This window comes from Peromyscus leucopus, chromosome 17 (genome assembly GCF_004664715.2).
Source record: "Peromyscus leucopus breed LL Stock chromosome 17, UCI_PerLeu_2.1, whole genome shotgun sequence".
Classification (NCBI taxonomy): Eukaryota; Metazoa; Chordata; class Mammalia; order Rodentia; family Cricetidae; genus Peromyscus; species Peromyscus leucopus.
The window spans coordinates 32476603-32503812 of NC_051077.1; the positions used below are offsets into that span (position 1 = coordinate 32476603).

A 27210-nucleotide genomic window follows, 5' to 3' on the forward strand; every position below is an offset into this window, starting at 1 on the left:
CCCGGGCTTCTGCGCACACACACACACACACACACACACACACACACACACACACACACGATGCACATAAACTCATGCAGGCACACACACACACACACACACACGATGCACATAAACTCATGCAGGCACACACACACACACACACACACACAAATAAATCTTTCAAGAGTGACTTCCTCCTGGTTGTCGTATCAACACTTCATAAACATTACACTCGCTCTCTAGGTAAGCACAAATAGCCTGTTCTTACGGCTAGTGGCCGTACACACACAACCCCTGTGTGAAGGCAAACACGTAATATCCTGAGGCTACCTTCACTGTCAAGGTCAAATGCTTCACCGCTAATATTTAAGAGGGTTTTGCAGTAATATTAAGCAACCAAACTTTCATTGTTGCATTTTTTTTTAACCAAGTAAGAGGAAATAATGCTGAAACTATACAATGTCAAGACACAACATATGTGTGGAGCAGCTGCTGAGAAGAGATAATACCATTTGCTCCCGATAAACTACTTTGCAGGAATGTCTCAAAGATTAATGAGATAGCGAGCAGCTCCTTCTCAGTAAGGAGACTACTTGTTGCTAACTCGGGTCCTTCGAGGCCCAGTAAATCCATCAGGCCACTAAGCCACAATTATATAATAAAGCAGAGTGGTGGTGGGCTTAAAAATTCATGTTCTGATAATCAAGGTTTTATATATTCAGAATGTTGCTTCCTGAAGTATAACATATGCTCGAAACGTACTTCAAATCCTTCCTTTAGAAAAAAGTCAGCTTTTCTTCTGTGAATTCCATAACACAGGTCTCCCTTCTTGAGTTTACCTTTAGACAGGAATCCAAGGATGAATACGTAAGATGCGAAGATGCGGTTACTGCCTCCACGAGGCTCACAAAGGTGAAGAATCCAAGTGCAAGATGACAATGATTTAAATTTTCCTGTGTACCAAGAACTACAGAAATGAATGGGCTGCGGCACCTAACCCATGGGAGAGGGCCTTATGAAACCTCTTAGGAACAGAGGCATCTGAACAGACCCATTCTAGAAGGGTATGGTCCGTATTGAAAACGGACCTCTAGGCGAAAGAACCCACGAGATCCAGAGAAGCCAGGAAAAAGGAATGACCCATGGTGACACACCAAAGCAGTCAGCATACAGCGGTGCCTAGCTGTCACCATCCTGTGGTGCCTCAGCAAGAGTGGACTCTGGGAAATGATGGGAAACGTAGAGTCCACTGAGGCCACGGCTTGCAGGGATTGTGGCTACCAAGAGGACTGCAACCAGTAAGGGATACTTGCATATCAAATCTTTTGACATGTTGACACACAACATTAGCATCTACAAGATTCGCACCCAAGAGACACACAAAACAAGTCACCTGCACAAAAAACGCAATGTTTGTGTAAGTAATGATTTGGGCTGGGCTTCATTCATAGCTCTCCTGGGGTGCATGTGGGCAGGCTGAGGTTGGACACATCTGGAAGGGACAGATTTGAGGGGGTGTGGAGAAATTTGTTATTTGCTTCTTCGTTTGTAGTTTTGGTTTAGTCATTTTGAGAGTTTCCAGTGTTTATATATTAAAACAGAAAAATATAAAGTAAACACTGAAGGGCTGGGTGCAGAGGCCAGTGCTTTTAATCCTAAAGAGGCAGACATATGTCTGTGGCTTTGAGGCCAGCCTGGTCTAAAAAACAAGTTCCAGGCCAGCAGGGACGACGTAAGACTATGTCTCAAACTCACGTGCGCGCGCTAGAAGAAACTTTGAAAATCAGTACAAAATGGCAAAGATACTGAACAGGAGAGAAGGATTAGATGGAGAAGACGCTAAGTAGTACCCATGGGGTAGAGTGAGGTCCAGAAAAAGAAAGAAAAGACAGCTTTGTAGGAGGCTTCCACAGCAAAGGGCTGTGGTGGGGGAAGGGCAGCTGGGGCAGGTCAAGTTCCCACTTGGTTACCATGACAGCTTATTTTTGTTGAACCTGTGCAACTGGTTGGCTTTTGGTTTCCCAAATCTTACTTGATGGGAAGAAGGCTAATTTTATCCATCTAAAGTATTACAAAGTTAAACAGCTATTTCCGATATTCCAGTGAATTGCGTATTTGCAGTAATGTAAGGATGCACCTTACGGTTTAAAATGAACTTAATTTTACTAAAATTCATCCTTGCCACTCTTAAAAGAGCATGGCTTTTGATGGTTAACCACTGATAAACCATAACTGTACATTAGATGGAGGCAGGTGATCGATACTATTATACATTTTATAATACTACTCTAACAAGAAAAACTTATTTGAAAAACACCAAGTAGGGGTGGAGTGATAACTCAGTGGTTATGAGCACTGGCTGCTCCTTCAAAGGACCCAGGTTTGAGTCCTGGACCCATAAAGCTACTCACAATCATCTGGAACTCCAGTTCCAGAGGCTCCAATCCCTCTTCTGGCCTCCTCGGGCTCCAGGCACCCAAGGGGTGCAGATACATGTGTAGACAAAATACCCACACACGGAACATTTACTTAAAAATAAACAAGTAAAACTTTAAGACCCCATAAATTAAAAGCTAACTCTAACAAAGCACAAAGTTTTAGCATTCACAAGGTGCTGAGTTCTCAGTAACACACACACACACACACACACACACACACACATACACATTGTGCTCTTTGGAACATTGACTTGGTAACTTAGTGTTTTTGCTCTTTCTGCTCCTGAATCTCACCTATCTGTAAGAATTCACTGTTAATATAAGCTATCTGGCCTCTCAAGTTAAGAGCACGCAAAAGACCCACTGTGGGTCCCAGTACCCACATGGTGACCACCTACAGCTTCCGTTCCAGAGAACTAGATGCCTTCTTCTGACCACTGTGGCCACCAGCACACATATGGTACACATACATACATACAGGCAAAACTTCCACACACATAGAATATGATAAATAATTTTTAAATTTATTACATACCCACATAGGGCAGCTATAAACCATCACTGGTGGGCATTACGTGATATATTCTATAGTGATATAACTTCTAAGGATATCCAAGAGCACTGTCTGTAAATCTTTTGATGTAAGAACTGATTTAAGAAAAATAAGATAATAGGCAATCAATTAACTATGGATTCCCTGAAGTCTATAAAATAATTTTAAGTGAAATAAAGTGAATCATCCTGACTTCTGTGTATTACAATTATAGGCAATCAATTAACTATGGACTCCCTCAGGTCTATAAAATAGTTTTAAGTGAAATAAAGTGAATCATCCTGACTTCTGTGTATTACAATTGGAATAAACTTTTAAAGGGCTCAATAGAGAAATAAATATTCATGTACATGCATTCACATCTACACAAATGAATAAAAAAACCTCCAAGAATGTAGTTTTTCTTCCTCCCTGTGCTTTGGTGTTTTGCCATGGAACTGGAGTTACAGAAGTTGTGAGCCGCCATGTGGGTGCTGGGAATTGAACTCAGGTCCTCTGGAAGAGCATTCAGTGCTCTTAACCTCTGAGCCATCTCTCCAGCCCCCAAGTATGTAGTTTCAGAAGTATATGGTTGGGGACTAGAAAGGAGGCCCAGTGGCTAAGAGCACACAGTGCGCTTGAAGAGGACCAAATTCTGGCTCCCAGCATCCATTATCAGACGGCTCACGACTGCCTGTAACTCCAGCTCTAGCAGTTCAGGGAATCTGAGGCCCTCTTCTAAACTCCACAGGCACCTGCGCTCACATGCACATACCCACGCACAGGCACATTATTAAAAAATAAAAATAAATGTCTTTGTAAAAAGTCCATGGCCATGGCAATTCTCTGCCTTGGCAGCACCCTGGCAGACCTAAAGGCTATGAAAGCAGGAGTTCCTCCTCAGCAAGCCAGAAGGACAGGGGTTTGGGTCACTTCCACACAGCTATGCTCACTTCCAGATGAGGGTCCACCCCTTCCCGGCCACCAGGCCACACCAGCTTGGACTATGCTCTACTCTTCCTGGGACAAGCATAAGAGAATTCCAATCAGAGGAGCAGGGCCATAGATAGAAGCACCCTGTGGATGTAGACCACAGCCCCCCTGAACTATACTGGATTATAAACCATTGCCTGCCCAACAGACAGCCCAGACATCCTCATCCTCTGTCTCCATAAGAAAAGTTCTTTATATATGACCCAGGTACTTAAGTAGTCACTGGAGTTGAATACTAGTCATTAGAAAAAAACCCAGCAGTTTAAGGTAAGGCAACTTACTTTGTAAAACATTCAGTGTTCTTAATGAGTGGTACACGTTTTTGGAGCTTTGTTTTTTGATACACTTTATTTCACTAAAATGAAAACTTACTGTTGATGTGATCGATGTAGTAGGCACCAATCTGGGGGTCAAACCCTGCTTCCCATCCCCATGGCAGCTCATCCCCGACACAATCAGCGAAGGACAAGGGCTTCGTTAACCTACAACAAACAAGAAGAAAGACACTGTAAGGTGTCCATCAAACAGACACGTCAGAGCACACGTTAATTCCAACTGCGAATTAAGCGTCCAGGTTGCATTTTCTTCGAATTCTCAGTTGTCCCTAGAATTTGCATTATTGCATCTGAAATTTATTTCCAAATCTTATTTGTGTACGTGTGCAGGAGCATTCGAGTGAGTGTGGAGGTGAGATGCCCTGGAGCTAGAGTTACAGACAGTTGTGAACCAAATGACCTGGGGGCTGGGAACTGAACTCTGGATCTCTGGAAGAGCTACAAATGCTTTTAACCTCTGAACTGTCTCATTTTTTCAAGGACAAAATAAAAGCAGCAAATATTCAAAAATGCAGAGCAGATCATTCCTAAAACTAGAAGATAAATCTCTACAGGTGAAGCAGGCCAACTTCAGTCACATGACCCCAAGCTGAGCGTGAGGAGAACTGGAATCTGGAGGGAACACTGGGGTAATGCAGATATCCCAACAGAAATAAAAGCTGCCCCAGGATCCAAACGCTATCATTCTAGAAATGATACCAGCACTTCTGAAACAAAAATACCCATCAAGAGCCTGGGGGGATGGCTCCGTGGACAAAACACTGGTGGGGTTCAGATCCCCAGCACCCACATGGAAACTGAGGAGGAGCAGCCCAGGTGGTAATCCAGCACAGGGGAGGGAGGGACTCCCCAGCAAAGCTGGCTGGCTGGACCAGTGGGACAGACGAGCTCCAGGTTCAACAAGAGTCCTTGCTCAGTTAATTAAATGGAAAACAAGCAAGAAAGACCTCTGGCCTCTACATATGTGTACACATAAGTACATGCACACCTCACACACATGCCAGCACACAAACACACACTCATACCACAGTGAGTGTGCGTGTGTGTGTGTGTGTGTGTGTGTGTGTGTGTGTGTGTGTGTGTAGTAACCTCTCTCTTTGTACATACATCTCAGGCTACTCCCATTTCAGATTTGGATGGTCTGACTGATTTAAATGTCTAACTGTGACGTCTCCTGTAAGATTCCCCTGAGCGGAAGGACACACATCTGACGGAACCAGGCACATCCGGTATTCAGACATATGCCAACATGGTGTCACCTTTCAAAACGGCCTTATGCTCTTTCTCTCAAGAGGACTTTCTCAAGACATGGTCTCCTTAAGACTAGCTCTGCCTTATTGCCTCTCTCTTTAAGCTGATGGGGGAGATTATATAGTCTTCTTTCCGCAGGATCGGGGTTTAGACAATTCCAGATTGACTTTTCCCTCACAGCCCTCATTTGCCGAAGTGCCATGGCAGGTTGTGGCTGCCGTTCGGGACCGCCCGCCACCATGTCTTCTGACTGACTATGACTTCACGGCATTGGCATGGCTCTTCCATATGAAATCAGTCAGGATCCCTTCTCCCCATGCTGAGGGGAAGCAAAAACTCAGACAGATGATTTCCCCAAATCAGTTCATCTATCAGAACAGCAAAGCTCTTCATCTATGCCTCAGAAAGCTGGGGGGAATGGCATGAGAATTCCCAACAGCCCCTCACGGACACAAAGCCCTGACACCTTTTTCCCTCAGCCTTACTGTGGCATGAAATCTGGAAATGGCTTCGAGAGCACTGGCCTTTGAGGCCCACAGAAATCAATACTGAGGGCAACCAGCTCTAACAGCCATGCTGCGAGCTTTCCTAACCGGCCTCTCTCTCTCCTTGACTTCTCTCTAAAGGTGGTAATCACCCTGTCTCCACACGCCCTTCCTGCAACCTAACTACCTCCCCGAAGATTCACGTGAGGACAGAAAGGAGCATACAGGAGTGGTATCCAGACTATCGTAAGTGGGTATGGGCACAAGCTGGCATGAACTCTCCCGTTTGCTCCTAAGTGGCACTGAATTGTGTTCCGAATCATCAAGCTATTGAACACTGCCCCCAGGACCAGCCTATCAACACAAACACACATCTTGGATTCTATGGTAGATCTACAAACTCTGGGTCCTAGCAACTCTCTAGGGATCTCTCTCCAGGGATGTCTACTGCATGCTAAAATTTAGGAGCCTCTCACCTAGAAGTTTAAGAGCTTAAAATATGGCACCAAAGAGATCCGGGTTCAAATCCTTGTCCTGAAACAAACTCATTATACTACCAGGTGCAAGTTACTTACTGCGAGAGCCCCAGTTCCTGATTTATTTTTATTTTTATTTATTTTCCCCAAAAAGGGCAGAAGGAGGGGAAAAGAGTAAAATTTAAACAAGGGCTAGTGTGTTGGTTAGTTTTATGCCAACTTGAAACAAGCTGGAGTCATTTGGGAAGAGGGAGTCTCAATTGAGAAAATGTACCAGCCAGATTGGCGGCAGGCCTGTGGTCCATTTTCTTAACAGATGATTGATGTGAGAAGGCCCAGCCCACAGCTGGGCGGGGGACCCTGGGAGCTGTAGAAAGCAGACTGAGCCGGCCAGGAGAAGCAAGCCAGTAAGCGGCACTCCCCAGGGCCTCTGCATCGGCCCCTGTTCCAGGTTCTGTTCTGGCCCTGGCTTCCCTTCACGAAGGACTGTGATTCTCCTCGAAAGGGGTAAAAATGGAAGCTGAAATAAACCCTTTCCTCCCCGATGTGTTCTGCCCCTGGTGTTTTAAATTACAGCAACAGAACCCTAACTAAGACAGCTAGTCAGTATAGGGCCCAGTGAATAGTAAAACTGTGTTGGATGAGTTAAAGGAATCTCAGAGATGTTAAAAGCAATGTGTTCAAAGGCAACCATTTGCCAAGCTTACTGTATAATCACAGAGTAAGTCTGGATTCAACTTGAGTTTAAAAAAATTCACGCTGTTAGAATTGTACTCAAAATCTACCTTACGTCATAAGGTATGCCTTATGCCCAGGAAAACAATATTTTTCTTTTGATAAAGGAATTATATACCATATCAAAAGTTCTCGTGCCAAAGAAAGTGACCTTGTCTATTATGCCCACCACCCAAAGAACGCCTCTTGACCTCCACACAGCTGTATGTCCAGAGCACCTGTGTGCGCTGTCCACCTCGATCTGGGGACTCTCGTCCCCTGCCGTCTACTGGAGGCTGTCATGGGACACTGCCTGAAGAGATGAGAAAGGAGGAGATGGAGAGGCAAGGCTCAGTGACAAGAGGAAGGTCTTATACCTGGTACCAAATCGACACACACAAGCCTGAGTAAGGCATGCATATAGTCATTTCTCGAGAAAATTCAAGAGCTTCAGGAAGTGGCTATGGCCACAAGCTGTGATGACGTCGCTAACATTTACAAATAATTCTGCGTTTTCCCTCTGAACTGGTTAATAAGCACGTATTTAACTGTCACCGTTGTAAGAGCAGAATGACATTGACAGATATAAATTTGACTGTGAACTCAGAGAACCAGTCCTTCAGAAGTTCTCATTCATGAAAAAGTTAATACACACTCTTCTTTACAGTTACTTCCAAAGCAAATGTCATGCTTTACTTTTCTACATCTGTACAACACAATTTTTGAGTACTCTCTCCATAAGTAAAGCCACTAAGCATATATTTATAGATGTCAAAGTCTAAAGACTGAACCATCAGATTAGAGTACTATCCCCAAGGACAAGCATCCAAAAATCAAGTCGACGGCCCTGCTGCTATCTTGACAATGGACAATCACTGTTATAGATGAGTAACACTTTTCCTTCGGTCTAAAAACACACTCAATCCCCCACCCTAACAAAGTCTCTCCCCAAACCCCCCACTCCTCCTTCAGATAGTGGCTTCCTAACCACTTGCTGATTCTAGCCTGGAAATGATAACCTGGAGGGTTCAATCACCCTTCTGCACTTAACACCCAGTTCTGTAGTTACATCATCAGCACGCTCCACAGAAGCAATACTTGCAAGCAATTGGCCTTTGAAACAGCACATCATTTATGCTGTTGTTTGGGAACCAGATACACTACAGACAAAAGCCTCAGTGCTTACAATAGTCTATGTCAAAAAGGGGGGGGGGGAACTTTTGCCTATAGTAATTGCACTACTACAAAAACAAAATAAACAAATCCCACTAGTCTAAGGGAAAGAAAAATACAGAAAGTAACATTGCATGATTCCATCTCACACCGTTAATAGAAATCCATAAGAGCAGAATATAGATAAACTAACAGTTGGTTACCAGAGAACAGGGAGAGGGCAGAACATTCAGATTCCTTATAGGTGCCGTGGAGAAATGGGAACCTTACTGAATACAGGTCTGGGTGACACAGTGTTATGGCTGTATTAAATGCCATTGTAATGTTCACATAATAATTGTTAATCCATGTTACATAAAGGTTGCCTCAATAAGTTGTTTTAAAGGGTATTAACAAGTATATAACAAAGTCAAGACTCCAAATGAATAGTCCTTTCACAAGAGACAATAAATAATTAAAAACGAGGAAACATTCAACATCCCTAATAATAAAAAGAAACGCCAAGTGCAACAATACTGAGGCCGCATTTTAAGCCTATTAAGCTATCAAGGTTTGGCTTGGTTTTGTTTTGTCTGCATGAGGAAACTCAGTTCCGGTGATAATATAGGAAAAAGTCAGTTACTTCAGTCAAATGCAATGCTTTTATGAAACAATTTGGCAGTATTAAAAACAAATAAACAAAAAAATTAATAAAAGAAGTGGTCAGCGAGGTAGCTTCACAGGTTCACAACCGCTGACTTAGTTCAATTCCTGAAACCCTTGGTGGAAGGCGAGAACATGACTTCCAAAGACTGTGCTCGGTCCTCCACATCTCCATAGGAACTCTTGGTATGCTCTCTCTCTCTCTCTCTGTCTCTCTCTCTCTCTCTGTCTCTCTCTCTCTCTCTCTCTCTCTCTCTCTCTCTCCTCTCCTCTCCTCTCCTCTCCTCTCCCTGCACACATACAATAATAAAGTTGAAAAAAAAACATATTTAATTGTTGGTTAAATTTCCCCATCATGCCATTCTGTAGTCCCGGAATCCTCGGCTACCTGCTCACCTGTACAGAACTTAGCACAGAGGCTGCCTCAGAGCATGGTCGGGATATAATAAACACTGGTTAAATAAATGACATTTAGAGAGGAAGGATTAGGGATTATAAATTATTCTTTTTGAAAATTTCCATTTATGGCTGGGTATGGCAGGCACATGCCTTTAATCCCAGCACTTGGGAAGGAGACAGAGGCAGAGGCAGGAGGATCTCTGTGAGTTTAAGGCCAGCCTGATCAGCATAGCAAGTTTTAGGACAGCCAGGGCAACATAGAGAGACCCTGTTTTTTGTCTGTTTATTTTGTTTGTTTTTAAAAAGGTCCATCTGAACATGAACACATTAATAGTAAGCGCATTTGAGCAAATGACAATAAGAAGGCTGGCATCAAGGTGACACTTGATATATGGCCTGAACTGGGACAGAAGAGAGGACATCTTCCAGTACTGCATCAAAATTTGTGACTTATCTTTATTTATTATAGTTATATTCTAAATCAGAATGAAAAGCAAAACAGAAAACTTTGAAAACGTAACAGAATGTGTCTTACATTACAGAATGTGGGGGTTCCAGTAATTAAGCAAGTGCTTTTCCTCTTCTTGTGCTTTTACTCCGCAGAAGGAAAAGAGCAGACTAGTCAAGCAAACACTTTAACCTGACCTCTCCTCTCCACTAAGAGCCAAGAAATATTTGCTTGTCAGATGACTTGGTTTTGAAAGACGGTTCGAGAATGTAAGTGGCCGTGCCAGTCAAGAAGGCAGGAACGTCGGCAAGACAAAGAGGACTTGTTCAGTTACTGTCCGGACAAAAGGAAGTGTGCCAAGATGGCCTCCTCCCGCATCCTGCGGCTCAACACCACACCCTGGAGCCCATCCAGGTAAGAACTGTCCAGGGAGGAAGAGTGCATGGAGAAGCTTGAGCACACTCACACAGGGGATCTGTCGGGACAACACAAACCCGCTGTCCATCTGGAGACATTCCTGCTTACGCCTCCTGTAAAAAGGCTGAGAAATGGCTAAAACGGACTTGTGTGACTTATCAAAACTGCAGAACTAAGAGGATTTTTAAAAAATCCCTTTATCCTTACTATAGAAGAGAAATCTCAGTTAACAATGTGATGTTTCCTTGTTTATTATAAATAATCACATACATGGGTATAAATATTAAAAATACATAGGTTTTACAAAGTTGAGCTCATACTAAATAAACTATACATACACCAGAGCTTTGAATCTCGACTTTAAAAACACATCCTTTAGGAGATGGAGAGATGGCTACATGGTGAAGAGCAATGATGGTGCTTCCTGAGGACCCAGGTTCAATTCCCAGCACCCACACGGTGACTCCCAACTGCTGTAACTCCAGTCCCAGGGGATCAGACAATGTCTATTAGCTTCTGAGGACACCAGGCATGAACAAGATGCTAAGACACACGTGTAGGCAAAATACCATCCACATTTTAAAAGAGAAGCCCCCTTTATCTCCTCACTATGGAGACTCCACCAGCCAACAGCACCGTTATTAGTAAAGCGCCTCCATTCCCCAGAGCGGTAGCTACCGCAACAGCTTACTACTTTCTCAGTTCATAAATCCACATACTTTTAGAAAACGTAAAAACAGGAACACTCTACACACAGCTCCTAGGTTAAAGCAGACCAATAGGGGTTCCCTTCAGCCCCTCATTGTCTGCTCCCATTGTGTGGCTGCAGTCTGTACTAGTATCTAGAGAAATCTTTGCGTCAGTGGACATACTTACAAATAACTATAGTTTACTTGTATTTTTATTTGGGAATTTACTATTAAATTCCTAGTAGTTGGACAAAGAATATGCACATTTTTAAGGTTACAAAACATCAAATATTTTTTAAAGTTGCAAAACCCCAATGTGTGTTAGACATGCTTTTAAAGCTATATTGGTACTAAGACACTGTAATCCTTAGGCTGAGGGTATAGCTTAGTAGGTAAAGTGTTTGCCTTGCCAGCAAGAGGACCTGAGTTCAATTCCCAGAACTTACCTTAAAAACAAAACAAAAAAAAAGTAGCTGGGGATGGTGGGGGGTATGCACTTAGAATCCCAGCATTCTGGAGTTGGAGAAAGGAGGCTCCCTAGGCTCACTTAGCCAGCCAGTCTACTTGGCAGGCTCCAGGCCAACAGGAGACTCATCTCAAAGGAACTGCATTCTTGAGGATAATGCCTGATGTTATCCTCTGAACTACACATGCATGCACATACAAGTTCATGTGTGTACCTAGACATGCACACAGGAACGAACACATACAGACACACACATTAAAGAACAAAATAAGCCGGGTGGCGGTGGTGCACACCTTTAATCTCAGCACTTGGGAGGCAGAGGCAGGCGGATCTCTGTGAGTTCGAGGTCAGCCTGGGCTACAGAGCGAGATCTAGGACAGGCATCAAAACTACACAGGGAAACCCTTTCTCGGAAAATCAAAAAATAAAAAATAAATAAAAAATAAAAATGTAATTCTCACAAATGGTCTCTTGCATGTGGGTTTGGCTCATTTATACTTATACTTGCTCCTACAACAGAAGAGAAGTCATGTGTACCCACATTCCACATCCCACCAGCCTGAAGATCGTCTAGGGTAGGGGTAATCTAATTACTACTCACAGAGGATGCCTTATCTGAAATGCTTGAGACCAGACCTGCTTCTGGCTTGGATTTTTTTTTTTTTTTAATATTGAAAGTGCATGAGATAGTCTGGAAATGGAACCCGAGTCTAAACATGAAATTCATTTATGCTTCATATACAACTTACACACATAGCCTAAAGGTAATTTTATACAATAATTTTAATACTTTCATGCATGAAATAAGATTTCATGGTGTGGAATTTTTCACTTGAGGTGCTATGTCCCAGGCTCACAAGCATTTGGATTCTGCAGCATTCTGCAGCAAGTTCAGACTTGAACTATGGGGTGTATCACCTGTAGGGAGGTGGCCAACTCCTTCAGGGCTTGATTTTCTTCTTCCTCCTCCTCCTCCTCCTCCTCTTCTTCTTAAATTTTTTTATTATTAAGAAATTTTCTGTCCATTTTACATACCAATGATTTTCTTCTTCTTAAAGTTGATCTACAGCAGCTTTTTACATATTTTGAATATTAATCTCTTGAAGTTTCAAGTATTTCATGAAGATACTATTTATCTCCTAACTTTGTTGATGAGTGAAGGGATGTTTTATTTATTTATATATTTATTTACTTACTTACTTACTTACTGGTTTTTTTAGACAGGGTTTCTCTGTGTAGCCCTGGCTGTCCTGGAACTCCTTGGCTTATCAAAAGGATACAATAAAGAAATACAATACAGGGCAAATGCATGACTGTAGGTTATTTTATACTGCAACCTTGTTTCAGTAAACCCATGCTGCAGAACAAGGTCTTAGAGCACGGAAGACCACAGAGTTGGTGAGGTGGTTCACGTGATGAGGGCTCCTGTCCCCGTGTCCTGTGAGATGAGTTCAATTCCCAAGGTTATCATGGTAGAAGGACAGAACTGACTCCTCCAACGGTCCTCTGATCTCCACACATGCACACACACTAAACAGATAAATAGAGTTTTAAGACTCCCCCAAACAAAATAAAATTTACAGATGGTTGTGAGGCTAAATCAAAAGTACTTGACCAGTAACAAACATTGATTTTCCTTTTTTTTTTGGACTGCAGCAGGGAATGGGAGAACCCGGTAGCCGTTAACGGAAGAACCCGAGTCTTGCAGCTCTGTGTGTTGGACTGTTTGGCGATGCAGAATATCCAGTTCCTCTCCCAGAAACCTACTCCATTAGAGAAGCCGGACACAAGCTCCCTCTGCCGCGACACCAAGATGTAAGACACACAGAGATCGGGTCTCCCTCTGGCAGTTTGTCCTGGATACAATGGCGGCCTCTGGCGGCTACCCTCTCCTGGTGGATAGTGCTTCCACAGTGGCACCTACATGCTCACTTTGGAAACAAATGATGTTTTGTTGCATCTTCTTATCACACTATCAGAAAATTAGCCATGTCGTGCCCATGAGGTAGTCATGGGCAGGGTGGAAGGAGGTGGATAATTCGGTTGAATACAAAACAATCTTCATTATAAAGGCACAGTGTCAGTGTTAGAATCCTACACAAAACCAACCATTTTCCTCCACTCCGCTTCCCAGCTGCCATGAAGTGAGCCCTGACGTGTTCCAGACCGTTCACCAAGGTAGTCCTGTATTGCCATGATCCTAAAGTCGACAGCCAGCTAGCCATGTGCTGAAACTCCCAAGGACAGTGAGCTCAACCTGTGCTCCTTTGAAAACAGAACACTATTTAAAAGCTACATCACTGATTTCTCCTCTTACCTCTCTGAAGACTCCATGTTTGTTAAAGGGGAGTGATCTTCAGAGGTAAGGAAATCCACCTGCCCGAGTCCACACTCCCAGGCACCTTCCATACACAAAGTCCACCTGATGACTCTGCCTACAAGGAAGTTTCCTGGTCTGGCCCATACTAGCCACGTTACCATTTAAGAATTCTAACATTGCATTTAATATGGCTGCCAAAAAATATCGACATAGTGTTCTACAAATATCCAGTGTCAGGGAAGAAAAAAACAATCCTCTAGTTCCTACAAGATACTTTCTTTAACAGCAGAGAGGCATGCGATAAGACCACAAAGAACAGGAATACTCCAGTATTTCACAGCTCAGGAGCAGACATCCACAAAGCCAACTACTAGAAAGTCTACTGATAAGGAGCCCAGAAGAGGCCACAAGAACCCAGTGAACCCCAGACGCAGGCAGGAAAAGCAGGGTTCCCTGACAGAGGTCTCCTCACACTGGCCTCTTTCCTCCCCCCACTCTCTAATCTTCCGCCCTTTTCTCTTTCCCGCCACGTTTGTCCTTTAAGATTCAATATCCTTAGTATTAATTTAAACAGCTTGCTGAGGAAGCCATCCTCGTCTCTGCGACCGCGCTAATTAGTGACATTTTATAAGCTTTCACAAAACATTCTCCCATTCAGGTATTTCAGTGTTTGCATTTCTTGGTTTGTTCAATCCACAGAAGTCCTACTGGTTTTTCATCTTTGTATGCCAAGTGACAGACATACCTTCAGGAAAAACAATGGGTGTGTGATTCCCAGCCAGCTGTTCCACCTGACAGCGCCATGCCACGGGCCTGCCTACTACCACAGCCATGCCACGGGCCTGCCTAGCACCACAGCCACACCACAGGCCTGCCTACTACCACAGCCACGCCACGGGCCTGCCTAGCACCACAGCCACGCCACAGGCCTGCCTACTACCACAGCCATGGGCCTGCCTAGTACCACAGCCACGCCACGGGTCTGCCTACTACCACAGCCACGGGCCTGCCTAGTACCACAGCCACACCACAGGCCTGCCTACTACCACAGCCACGCCACAGGCCTGCCTACTACCACAGCCACGCCACAGGCCTGCCTACTACCACAGCCACGGGCCTGCCTAGTACCACAGCCACGCCACGGGCCTGCCTAGTCCCACCTCAAAAGTAACTCCCACAAAGGGCAGTACTTGATTTCCCCTCCAAAACTGCATCCCTCAACCTTAGCTCTCCCTCCAAACAATCCAGTCTTAGAAGGTGGTAGTATCGCCACCCTAGATGCTCAAGTCACACCCCGGAGGCATTCCAGGGGCCTCCTTGCCCAACATCCCTTTGTTGAGTTCATCCAAGTCCTACGGGGTGCGGCTCCAGAACAGACACGGCTCATCCAGCTGTCCGTCCCCCCACCCCAATCAAAGCTTCCTGGTGTGTGCGCGGCCTGAACTTCCACCCAGGCTTAGTGTGCTTCCATCCTCATCCCTCCGCACTAACTTCTCCACACAGCAGCTGAGGCTTTTCAAAGCGATTTTGAAGATCGTGTTATGCAAAATGCTTGGGAGGCAGAAACAGGTGGATCTCTGTGAGTTCAAGAAGCCAGCCTGGTCTACAAGCAAGTTCCAGAACAACCAGAGGTACATAGTGAAACCCTATCTCAAAAAACAAACAAACAAACAAACAAAAAACCAAAATGTGAGTAGGAAATTAAAATACATCGTCTTTTTAAAACACTGCAGTGTTGTGCCTAATACTTAAGTTCCCACATTCTTCTCCTAGAAAGCACCTTCTACAACAAATACCTGTCTTTCTAGACTTTACAAGAAGCCGGGAAAACACACGGTATGCTTTTTACATAAGCAGTACACTTCAGTTTACTTTTCACCCAGTGATATGCTTTAGACTTTCCATGTCCCTAACTTATCTCCTTCACCGTTGAGACCGCAGTCTCTTTGGTAGTTCCAGTACAATCTGGTGTTGTTGGGGATTTTAACTGTACCCAAACAACATCGTATCAAGTATCCTTTGATAAGCTCTAGGTTAGATACTGACTTAGCATGGTGTCTGATCCAGGTTTATAAAGGTGACCTCAGAAGAGTGCCTCTCGCCCGCCACATGGCTACACACACCACAAAGTATGCGGGCCAGTGACCGGAGCAAGGTGCTGGATTTGGGGAAGTTCGGGGTTACCACAGCCCGAAAGCCTCTCTTTCTGAAAGGAGTGATCAACTACATCATAGAGATCTAGCTAGTCAGGGCTCCTAGCCTAAAGGCATAGAAAGAGCCAGAAGAGCTAAGACCTGATGACCCCGGGGAAGCGTCTGAGCTTTCAATTCCACTCTACGGTTTTTACCTGTTCATGGTCTCACAGCTGTTGCTGCTGCCTTCAGAGACAAAGCAGATGAATCTCACAGTGAACTGGAACTCACTGCCCACAATGTAAAGCTAGAGTTTTAGCAAATCTCAACTCTGTCGAACTTGCCTGGATAAATGCACCCACTGGTCTGGCACCAGTAATGGTGCCTGCCTGTCAGACTTCCTGAATAGACCTCCCATGCTGGAACGCGGCAGTGGGCAAAGCCGGAGCTTCCACTGATAACGTGTTATGGAGCATTTGGTGTTCAGAGAATTCCTGGGCCCTGAAGCAGAGACCTCTCAGCGAGATACAGGCACTCCGGCACTGAAGGCCACAGAGGTATCAGACTAGCTTCCTACACAATCAAACCCAGTCTGACTATTCCAAAGACAGCTTTGAGAAGGTAAATGAGTCAGACGTCTGTACACCTCCAGCTTCTCAAGATGGACAAAAAGCACATCCAGACAGCGTGCTTACCACTTCAAAGGCCATAGACATGCAGAAAATGATGTCTACACCGGTTTTCTTAGGAACACGGGATAGTTTTTTAAATTTAGATATAATGCAACTATATTATATTTATATTACATTCAGATCTACAGAATGTCTGTACATATTTTATACAGGATACCTTACTTATTTACTTATTTACATTTCCTGAATCCTGATGGACAAAGGAGACAACAGACATTCAAAATTTCTGAGTGGGCTCCTACAATGTCTGCGTCTCAAATGTGTGGTGGTATTATGTTCCCCAAAATATTGTGCACCCTAATAAACTTATCTGGGATCAGAGACAGAACAGCCACAATATTAAACATAGAGGATAGGTAGTGGTAGCACACGCCTTTAATCCTAGCATTCCAGAGGCAGAAATCCACGTGTTCAAGGATACAGACAGGCATGGTGACTCACGCCTTTAGTCTCAGAAAGCAAGCCTTTAATCCCAGGGAGTGACGGCAGAAAGAGAAAGATATATAAGGTGTGAAGACCAGAAACTAAAAGCATATGGCCTGGTTAAGCATTTGGCTGGTTAAGCTTTTAGGCTTTGAGCAGCACAGTTCAGCTGAGATCCATTTGGATGAGGACTCAGAAGCCTCCAGTCTGAGGAGACAAGACCAGCTGAGGAAATGGCAAGGTGAGATAGCTGTGGCTTGTTCTGCATCTGATCTACCAGCATTCACCCCAATACCTGGCTCAGGTTTGATTTTATTAATAAGAACTCTTTAAGATTCCTGCTACACAAATGATTTCCTATTAAACTTACAAAATCTATATTTAAGTTATCAACATGAGAATCTAATTTGACATCTTTGTAGTAGATGCAAAATACTTGACCAAGACAGATTTGAGGGTTTTTTTTTCATTTTTAATATTTTTTATTAAGAGATTTTCTATTCATTTTACACAGCAACCACAGATTCCCCTGTCCTCCCTCCTCCCGCCCCGCAGCCTTCTCCCCCAACCCACCCCCATCAGATTTGAGTTTTTAACATACATTTTAGTGACTGACTGACCACGTCTGATCCCCAACCCTGACACTCGTGGTTCACATGAGAGCTTCCCATTTGAGTCATCAACCAACTTGCTGTATGGGCAAGAGGTCACTGGAGTTTATGAGTTGCTTATTTCCTTAGCGGCTCTGACCAATGTGAGTGTGCTGTCTGTCACAGAACCCTTCATGTCTTACCGATACCGTCTTCCTCCCTGTCCCCCCCCCCCATAAACCCCCAAGTCCTGGGAAGACAAAACAGCGGTTGGTATGCGTTCAATATGTCCAACGCGTCTGACTCTGCTGACCACATCTGTCCTGACGGCTCCCATCAGCCACACGAAGTCACTCCCACAATACTTAACTAGCTTTTGCAAGTATTTATTTTACTAAAACCCCGTGTGCTGGCCCTGAGTATGACACACATATACAGATGGAAAGAATCACAGACTTTTCTAAAGCTCCTAGATTGGAATTTCAAGAATCAAATATCAGAAAACTGAGCAATGCTCCTAAGCAGCCTAAGGAATGGCATTAACATGCTACAAATCAATTCCATACCACGAGTTCGTCTCGCTAGCTAAACATATGGCTGGATCTTTCTACTTCTGTACAGACTTTCTTTCTGGTGTTTCCTCCTCCTCTCTAGCCTGTTTTCTTCTGGCATAGCACCAGGTCCGTCAAGCACTAAAAATTAGACATATGGAATGTGAGGAATGTCTGATAACTTCGGAGATCAGCCCTGAGTCATACACAAAAATGCATGCCCTTTGAGCTTAGCCTCAGATTCAATTTGAGGCTAACCAAAGTCATGAGACCTAAGGCTGGCAAAGGGGACAAGGGGACAGGGGCTAGGCTGGGGAGCTCTAAATATACTCCTCCATCACTGCTAACAGAAATACCGTTTCTTTAGTAGAAAAGCTAATGAACCATAGAGACCAGAGCTTTGCGGAGCTCTAGATTGGCAGCGCAGGAGTTAGGGGGAAAACCACTATAATTGCTGTACAATAAAATGTGCTCTCACCAGCTCCTCCTCATCAGGGCCACAGCTCTAGTAATTTAGCCGATTCTATGGGTGCAGCAGGTATGTTCAAGATTAAACAGATCCAAAAATCAAAACACAATGAAATCAAAGATTGAAGGATTTGCTCTACTCAAAAAGCAAATGTCAACTGAGGTGTGTTTATCTCAGCTGAACTCCGCTTCGCCCCCTGCCCAAGACAGGGTCTCTTGACTGTCTTGGTACTTGTTCAATAGCAGGCTTGTCTCAAACTCACAGAGACCCACCTGCCTCTGCCTCCCGAGTGCTGGGATTAAGTGTGTGCGCCACCACCGTACCCTTTAATTGAATTATGAAGGGAAACAAACTTATTAAGGGAAATAAAAAGTGACATCAGAAGTTTTTAAACAACTGACTGGTTTACACACAGGTGTCAGATGATACTACGGGACCATTTTTAAAATTTGTCTATATGACAACATGGTTCTCTACGAGAATACTTCTGTTCTTGGTATACATATGCTAACTTTTTAGGGGGGAAATGGGGAACACAAGTCACCAAAGAAAAAGCCCAGAAACAAACCAACTCCTCCTGCAACCGCCTGAAATGGGATTCCAGCGTCACAGACTTCACAGCAGGCTGCGCCTGGGAAGCAGGCCCTCGGAGCCTGTTAAGAGACAGGCAAACCCAATCCTGGAAGAAACTGAAAACCTGACTCTCCAGGGAGGCTCAGTCAGAGGCACTGTAGACTTATAGACAAGCACCCGTGCAGCTGAACGGAAAAGTACCTGGTTAAAATCAAAGCGAGATAAAAATGAAGGGACTATGAACTCACTGACCAGCAAGCCTCCCGGTGCCCTTTTTAACACTTGCAGAGAACCCAGCGAACTAGGCTAACATGTCAGGCTGGTGACTGGTGGAGCTGTACCATGGAGTGCTAACCAGGCCAAGAGGAAAGGCGGGCTGCTGGGAGTGCCCTAGTGATACACAGGCTGTGCCTGATCACTGCCACTCACTCACTCACTAGTACATGGCTGCCACACACTCCTTGGCACCTCCTTCTTAAATCTGACTAACAGCTGTATGTGCCATGATAGTTCAGGTAACGCTGCAGCAAAAACACCAATCCTCACTTCCTTCTCCCTCAAGGCAAGCCCAACAATGTCCTAGATGCCTCTCCAGCAGCCTCCAGTGGGGCTCAGCATCCCTGATGCCTCTCCAGCTTCCCCCAGTGTAGATCAGCATCCCTGATGCCTCTCCAGCAGCCTCCAGTGTGGCTCAGCATCGCTGATGCCTCTCCAGCAGCCTCCAGTGTGGCTCAGCATTGCTGATGCCTCTCCAGCTGCCCCCAGTGTGGCTCAGCATCGCTGATGCCTCTCCAGCTGCCCCCAGTGTCACCCCATCTCCCAGCCTCCATGATCAGCCCTTGCCTCCAGCTGCCCCCAGTGTGGATCAGCATCCCTGATGCCTCTCCAGTAGCCTCCAGTGTGGCTCAGCATTGCTGATGCCTCTCCAGCTTCCCCCAGTGTGGATCAGCACCCCTGATGCCTCTCCAGCAGCCTCCAGTGTGTCTTAGCACCCCTGATGCCTCTCCAGCTGCCCCCAGTGTGTCTCAGCATCCCTGATGCCTCTCCAGCAGCCCCCAGTGGGGCTCAGCATTCCTGATGCCTCTCCAGCTGCCCCCACTGGGGCTCAGCATCCCTGATGCCTCTCCAGCTGCCCCCAGTGTGGATCAGCATCCCTGATGCCTCTCCAGCAGCTTCCAGTGTGGATCAGCATCCCTGACTGCACCTTAGACGTGTAAGGTCTCCAACCCAGCACAAGCATCAGACATCAGAGAGGGAGACACACATCACTTTTACCACTGGCCAAAGTAAATTACGGGTAAGAAGAGAAGTTTATTGCTGGATCTGACCAGAAAAAAAGGACCAGGATGGCTGAGATTAGTGATCCCTATTTTCAGACTATATGACTCTATATGAGACCCCAAAGTCTCCACCAAAGAACTCTTGGGGAAAAAAAAAAAAAAATGTTAAGCTGGGCAATGGCGGCGCACGCCTTTAATCCCAGCACTTGGGAAGCAGAGCCAGGTTGATCTCTGTGAGTTCGAGCCAGCTGGCTACAAGTGAGCTCAGAAAGCGCAAAGCCACACAGAGAAACCTTGTCTCGAAAAAAAAAACCAAAAAAAAAAAAAAGAGCTCTTGGGGCCAATAAGCAAATTTAGCAAGCAGCAGTTTACAAAAATCAGTGGCTTTTGTGCAGGCCCATAATAAACTCCGTGAGAATGAAATCAGGAAACAGTTCACTCACGGGAGCCTCACCACCACCACACACCACCACCACCTAACCAACGAAGTGCAAGACAGCACCAACAGGAATTACAGAGCACTGAGGACAGAGCCTGAGGGAACTCGAACATGGAAAGACATCCATCCCATGTTCACAGACTGACAAAATTAATGCTGTGAAGTGGACTGAAAGTAACCTATAGATTCAACACAATCTCCATCAAAATACTGATGACATTCCTCACAGAAACAGAAAGAAAAATCATCCTAAAATTCATATAAAAGCACAAAAGACCGAGTCAAAGTAATCCTGTCCAAAAAAAAAAAAAAAATCCTACACAGAGCAAAAAGGGAAAACACCAGATATCGACCTCATGCACTGACCCCCCCACACACCTCTGACCTCCACACACACACACTCATACACACACACACACACACACACACACACACACACACACACACACACACACCTCTGACTTCCATGCACAAATAGGAAAAAAAAAAAAACATTTTTTAAAGCCCTAACACTGGGAAATCAATCCATAAATGTTACTTTAAAACAGAGACAAACACTACAAGTACCTGTCACGTATGTTATGTGGTCACCCTGCCGAGAAAGACTCGGAGGACAAATAGCAGGGTAGGAACCTTATGGTAGAAGCCCACTGTGTGCACATCCATCATGTGCAGATACAACCAACAGGAAACGGTAAAATCATTCTTTAAAAATAAGTCCCCAACGTTCATTTTTAAAGTCAAACTTCCTGCTGCCTCTGTTCATTGGCTGTAAACTCATCCCTGAAGAAGTCTCATAGAAAGTTTTAAAGTTAAAATTTTCCACCAGGCAGTGGTGGCGCACGCCTTTAATCCCAGCACTCGGGAGGCAGAGCCAGGTGGATCTCTGTGAGTTCCAGGCCAGCCTGGGCTACAGAGAGAGTTCCAGGAAAGGCGCAAAGCTACACAGAGAAACCCTGTCTTGAAAAACCAAAAAGAAACAATAACGATATTAGCAACATGGCCGCCTTTGAGTACAAGGCACGTACGTTCTAGCGAGGTTTCGGTTAACAGTTAATATAAACGGCATGCCTCGCTCTTCAGCCACTCTTCCGTGCGTGCTGTTTGTTCTTTGCGTGTGGTGTCTGCATGCGGACGGGGGCAAACGAGGCCCTGGGTCCCCCCACTGCGGTGCTACCTCCTTTCACAGCGGGTCTCTGCCTGCCTTAGACAGGGTCTCTGCCTGCCTTAGACAGGGTCTCCCACTGAGCCCGAGCTGGAGGTTTTCCCACTGTCTGGGTGGCCCACAAGCCCCGGTGGCCGTTCGCCCTGGGATTACAGGTGCATGTGGCCACACCCGGCTTTGCTGGAGTTGGGAACACAGATCCTTAAGCACTCCTACCCACTGGGCCATCTCCCCACTCCTGGTTTTCCTTTTTTGTTTTTTGGTTTGCAACCGGGTCTCACTATGTGTCCCCAGTCTGGCCTCAAACTCATCAACCTCCTTCCTGCCTCAGTCTCCAAAATGCTGGGACCGCAGGCATGCACCACCACCTTAGCTGTTTGGCCTTTTTTAGAGATGTCTTTTTACATTCAACATCCTGTTAAGAGACCCCATGAACTCGCCCTCAAGGAGGTTACAGTCCACTGGGAAGAGGAAGCACATCCAAACTGTTTCTAACGCAGGCAGCAGGTGCTGGGCACCTCGAAGGCAGCCGAGGAGAAATGGGGGTGAGTGGTGGGGAAAATGTCCCAGGGGCTGTATTTGAAGTGGCTGGCCCAGGACACTCTCCGCCACTTTTCCTCATTTTAGAAAGCAGCGAAAACACGCTAATTTAAGCCGATCGCTCCTTCCAAATGCCACCCGACGGCAGCCGTCCACGCCCAGCGCCTCTCCGTCCACCCTGCTCTCAGTAAACAGCAGCGGCAGCGGTGGAATCGCGAGAGTGAGCCCCTCTACTGCACCCACCCTCCGCCAGACCGGACCACAGTCCACAAATCCCCAAACCTCTTCTCCTTCCCAGCCTTGCCCATCACAGGCAGGTGGCCCGAATGCTCTTGCTGCTCTGAGCTGGCTTGGGAGCCGGGTCCCCGCTTGAGTTGTTAGGCATCTGCACCCTGAAGCTGTTTTAAGCCAGACATCATGGGTCTTTCTAGAAGGAATCTGACCAAGGGCACAGCAACTGTTCATCTGATGTTTTTGTCTTCTGAGGTTAATGAGCATTTGGAACGTTAATCCTCTGAGGCAGCTTTATGTTCAATTGGCCCAACACACCTACTATTCTCTAAATAATCTGAGACTCTGTTGCCCAAAGAAAGCAACCATCCTTTAATTACCCTGTTTTGGAGCGCAAATTAGTGTCCATGAGAAAGTGTCGATTTTATAGGAACTTGTCAACTTAGGTAAACGTCTCCCCTCTCTGTGACATTAAGTAACACGGGATTAGGCTTTTTAAAATGCTGCTGGGACCTAACAAATTTTCTTAAACATTTTTTTTATAATACAGTCGTGAAGACAGTAATTGGCTGGTTTAGGAGGGGAAAGTTTTAAGACTTTGTATGCTACTTCTTCATACTGTCTTGAATCCCCAAAATTACTTGCTTCCTTTAGCGTAAACACTGTATCATGTAAACAGAGTTAAGTATGTATAAAGTATTCATCCCACCAATGGGCATTCTAAACTGTGTCTCTCTGATGGCCACCTAAAAAATAATAGTAAAATACTGTCCATAAAAGCATAAAAACATAGCTGGGCGGTGGTGGCTCATGCCTTTAATCCCAGCACCCGGGAGGCAGAGCCAGGCGGATCTCTGTGAGTTCAAGGCCAGCCTGGTCTACAGAGCGAGATCCAGGACAGGCACCAAAACTACACAGAGAAACCCTGTCTCGAAAAACCAAAAAAAAAAGGGGGGGGGTTCAACTCCCTCTCTCTGCAGCTTCCTGAGGCTCTGCCCTTGAACAATGTCCGACTGTCGGTGTTTTCATCTGTGAAACAACAGAATGGGATTCAAACGCCAGAGGTTAATTCATGCTGGAAAACTTCATGATTTCTTAGGTTCTCTTCAGGTTGTAGTAATTCATGTCGTGTTTTCTCCCTGACTTAAACAGAAATCTAAATGACTCTTTTAATTGGCAGTAGGCTCTAACAATTTTGTTTTAAACCTCTATGCCCCAAAAAGAACCCTTTAGTATTATCTGGCAGGAAATACGTGGATCTTTTAAAATAATTAAAAAAAATAAAAAAAATCACTCATGGCCAACTAGATAAAATGTGAGGTCTAGCCTTCGGGTTGCTAACATTCTGACCTCAACTCACGTTCCAATTTTCATCTCCAGAGATTCCTTTACTGTTCCCAAAGCCACGGCCTTACTGAAAATGTTTTCCCTCAGCCCCTGAAGCTGCCTGTGGCCCGTGTGTGTGATTTATAGTACTTATCATTAGCTAGACTGTAAATTAGTCCACACTAACACCTCAGGACCGACTAACTCTCAGGAGCCCACACAATTTATCATCCAAACTGGAACAATCCTGACCCTGAGAGGAATGTCTATGGAGTGAGATGACCAGACTAAAAGAGAGCCTGCCCACGCGGACTGGGAAAGGAAAGGCTCCACAGAAAACCCATCCAATTCACACTTCAGAGGAAAAACCCTTCCACCTGGCCTTCTGCTACATTTGTATTGCGTTTCGCTTACTGCTTCTGCCACACACTTGAGCAATGTGTAGGAAAGTCTCTTCTGCTTCACGCAGTCTGAGTCACGCCGTGATTCAACACTACGCTCCCGTCAACGCTTAGTACGTAGTAGGCTGGATGATCTCCTAAGTACGCCTGACTTCAGAAGGTTAGGACACATCTTCTGAACAGCAGCACAGTTCACAGACAGGAGCCGAGAGGCTGAGGTTGGGCGGATAAAGTGCTTGCTGCCCAAGAACAAGAACTGGAGTTCGGATCCCAGTATCCACAGTGGTCAGGGGAGCGTGGTGACCCACTTGTAATTACAGCCCAGAAGGCAGAGACACGAGATTCCCCAGAGCAAGCTGGCTGGGGAGATTAGCCTAATGGCTAGTCCCGGGTTTGACAGGAAGACCCTACCTCAATGAATGAGGTCGAAGAGGAACTGAGGAAGATTCCCGGCCATCCACCCCCAGCCTCCACAGGCACCTGCACACACATGCATCCACACAGGTGTGCATGTATATACACCATACACACATGGACACACAAAAAGAAAAAAGAAGAAACCATGTTTCTTGGCTGCATCACAGACCTGTCCCCTTCAGTGATGTCCTGTGTTCACTGTGACAAACTTCCTTGGTCACATGATGTTAGTTAGGACACAAACGTATCACCCAGTCCCTTAGAGCCATGATGACAGTATTAAGTTCTGATACCAGAGAAACTGAACTCTGGGCTTCCACAAGATGTATCACGAAAACCACTGCTCTTAATGGAGCTTCAGAGAACATTAGCTCTCTGGACAGAAGGCTGGGGGTTACTTAGTATCCAGCAGTTTTGACTACCTTGGATCCCAAGATATTTAATCTGTATTCTTTATAAGCCATTGATCATTTTTTTTTTTTGTTATGTACTTGAGACAAGATTTGGGAATCCAGATCTGTCTGCAATGACCTTTGTATCCTGCAGAGCACACAGAATAAATAATAAACACCAGAAATATTTGATGAATATTCAGAGTTAATTTTGAAAGCTGTGAGTAAATGATGGGAGCTTGCGTCCTGACTGAAATGAGAAATTCTCTGGTCAGGCTGAAGCATGCTTCCAATAGACACCACCTCGGCCCTACTTCATTTAGTTATTATTTATTTATGCAAAACTCTATGAGGTAGAAATAATGAGTTTACAAAACACTACAGTCTGTAGAAATGAAGAGCACTGTTCAGAGCAAGCTATTAAGGGGTAGCTGATTCTGGAACCCAAACATTCTGCCCACCAGTCAACACAAGCTTGACCCACCCAGCAATACAGCAATGACCTAAACGGGTGTGGCATTTATCTAAAGAAAATATTTACACTGGGCAGTGGTGGCACACGCCTTTAATCCCAGCACTCAGGAGGCAGAAGCAGGCGGATCTCTGAGCACCAGGCCGGCCTGGTCTACACAACAGCTACACTGAAAAACTCTGTCTTGAAACACCACCACCCCCTCAAAAAAAAAAAAAAAAAAAAAAGGAAATAAAAGAAAATGAAAATATTTACAATAAATGTACCAAATGTCTTCCCAAACTCAATTACTTTATTGAAAGTGAGGGAAATTTAAAAGAAACATTTTCATTAGCTGCTGTTTTTCAGGCACAGGATGGGTAAAGCATAGCACTTTACCCATGGAGAGAAAGGTGTGGGGTCGGGGAAAGTTTAGCATACTGGAAAGTTAGAGGTAGAAAGCTTCTAACACAAAATCTCGTTTACTAGATTAAATGCAGATTCTAAAAGAGCTCTTCCTTATTATTAAATGTGCAGCATTTCACAATAAAAAAATTAATAATAAAAAAACTGATAATTAAAATGCTGCAATGACCAAGGTATTTTGGAGACGCTTTAACCAAGGCACGTTAACGTCTGGAATGTGTCCAGCCTCCATGGCTTTTACTCAAAGTTGTGAACTAAACAAAAGCAATTCAAGAATCAAATACTTTGGGCCCAAGTGTACTTCATTATACTACATTCAAATACATATATGTGGTGAAAAATTAAAACTTACATTCCATGCCAGTTTTTAAGGTTCCTTTACAACCTGTAAGTTTCTACATTCTTTGTAACAGTAATTAAATTTAAGCCTCAATGGGCTCTGTTCCCATTTGCTAGGAGTCTGAAGGCATGAGAAGTATGTAGCATTTATACAACAGGAAATATCTAAAAGCATTCTGCTGAGATCTCCTTCCTCCACACCCGCTTCCACACCCAGTCCTTACAGTGCTTTCAAAAGGCCTGTTGTGTTCTTCAAACAGTAAACTTTAGTTACTAATAAAAAAAAAACAGTGTACCTACTCCTCAGTCACATTAGACACCACATCAACGCCACAGCCACCTTTACGACTTCGGCAGCTTCTCAGGCCCAGCACCCGACCCACGATGCTCAAATACTTCAATGCCACACAGGTCAGATATGCTTTTCTGGTGTTATCGGGTGGAATTTAGGAGGGAGAGAAGAAATCTTACCAACTCGGCTTCCCATTCTCCACATACCAAACCCTGATCGAGAGGCCCTCCCAACATCTGACATGAATGTGGGGGAACACCCAAGTCAGAAGGGGCCCTTTCACCCCTTTCCACCCCCACCCCCAGCCCCCACCCCCTGACC

At 44.9% G+C, this 27210-nt stretch overlaps 1 protein-coding gene across 1 annotated transcript in view; it reads right to left on the reverse strand.

Moving 5' to 3' along the window:
* Positions 1–27210, reverse strand: part of Wwc2 (WW and C2 domain containing 2) — a 178701-nt gene that overhangs the window by 99741 nt on the left and 51750 nt on the right. Inside the window, exon 2 of the mRNA XM_028854535.2 lies at positions 4318–4427. The gene's annotated coding sequence lies outside the window, so the exon portion shown is untranslated. The remainder of the gene's footprint in view (positions 1–4317; positions 4428–27210) is intronic.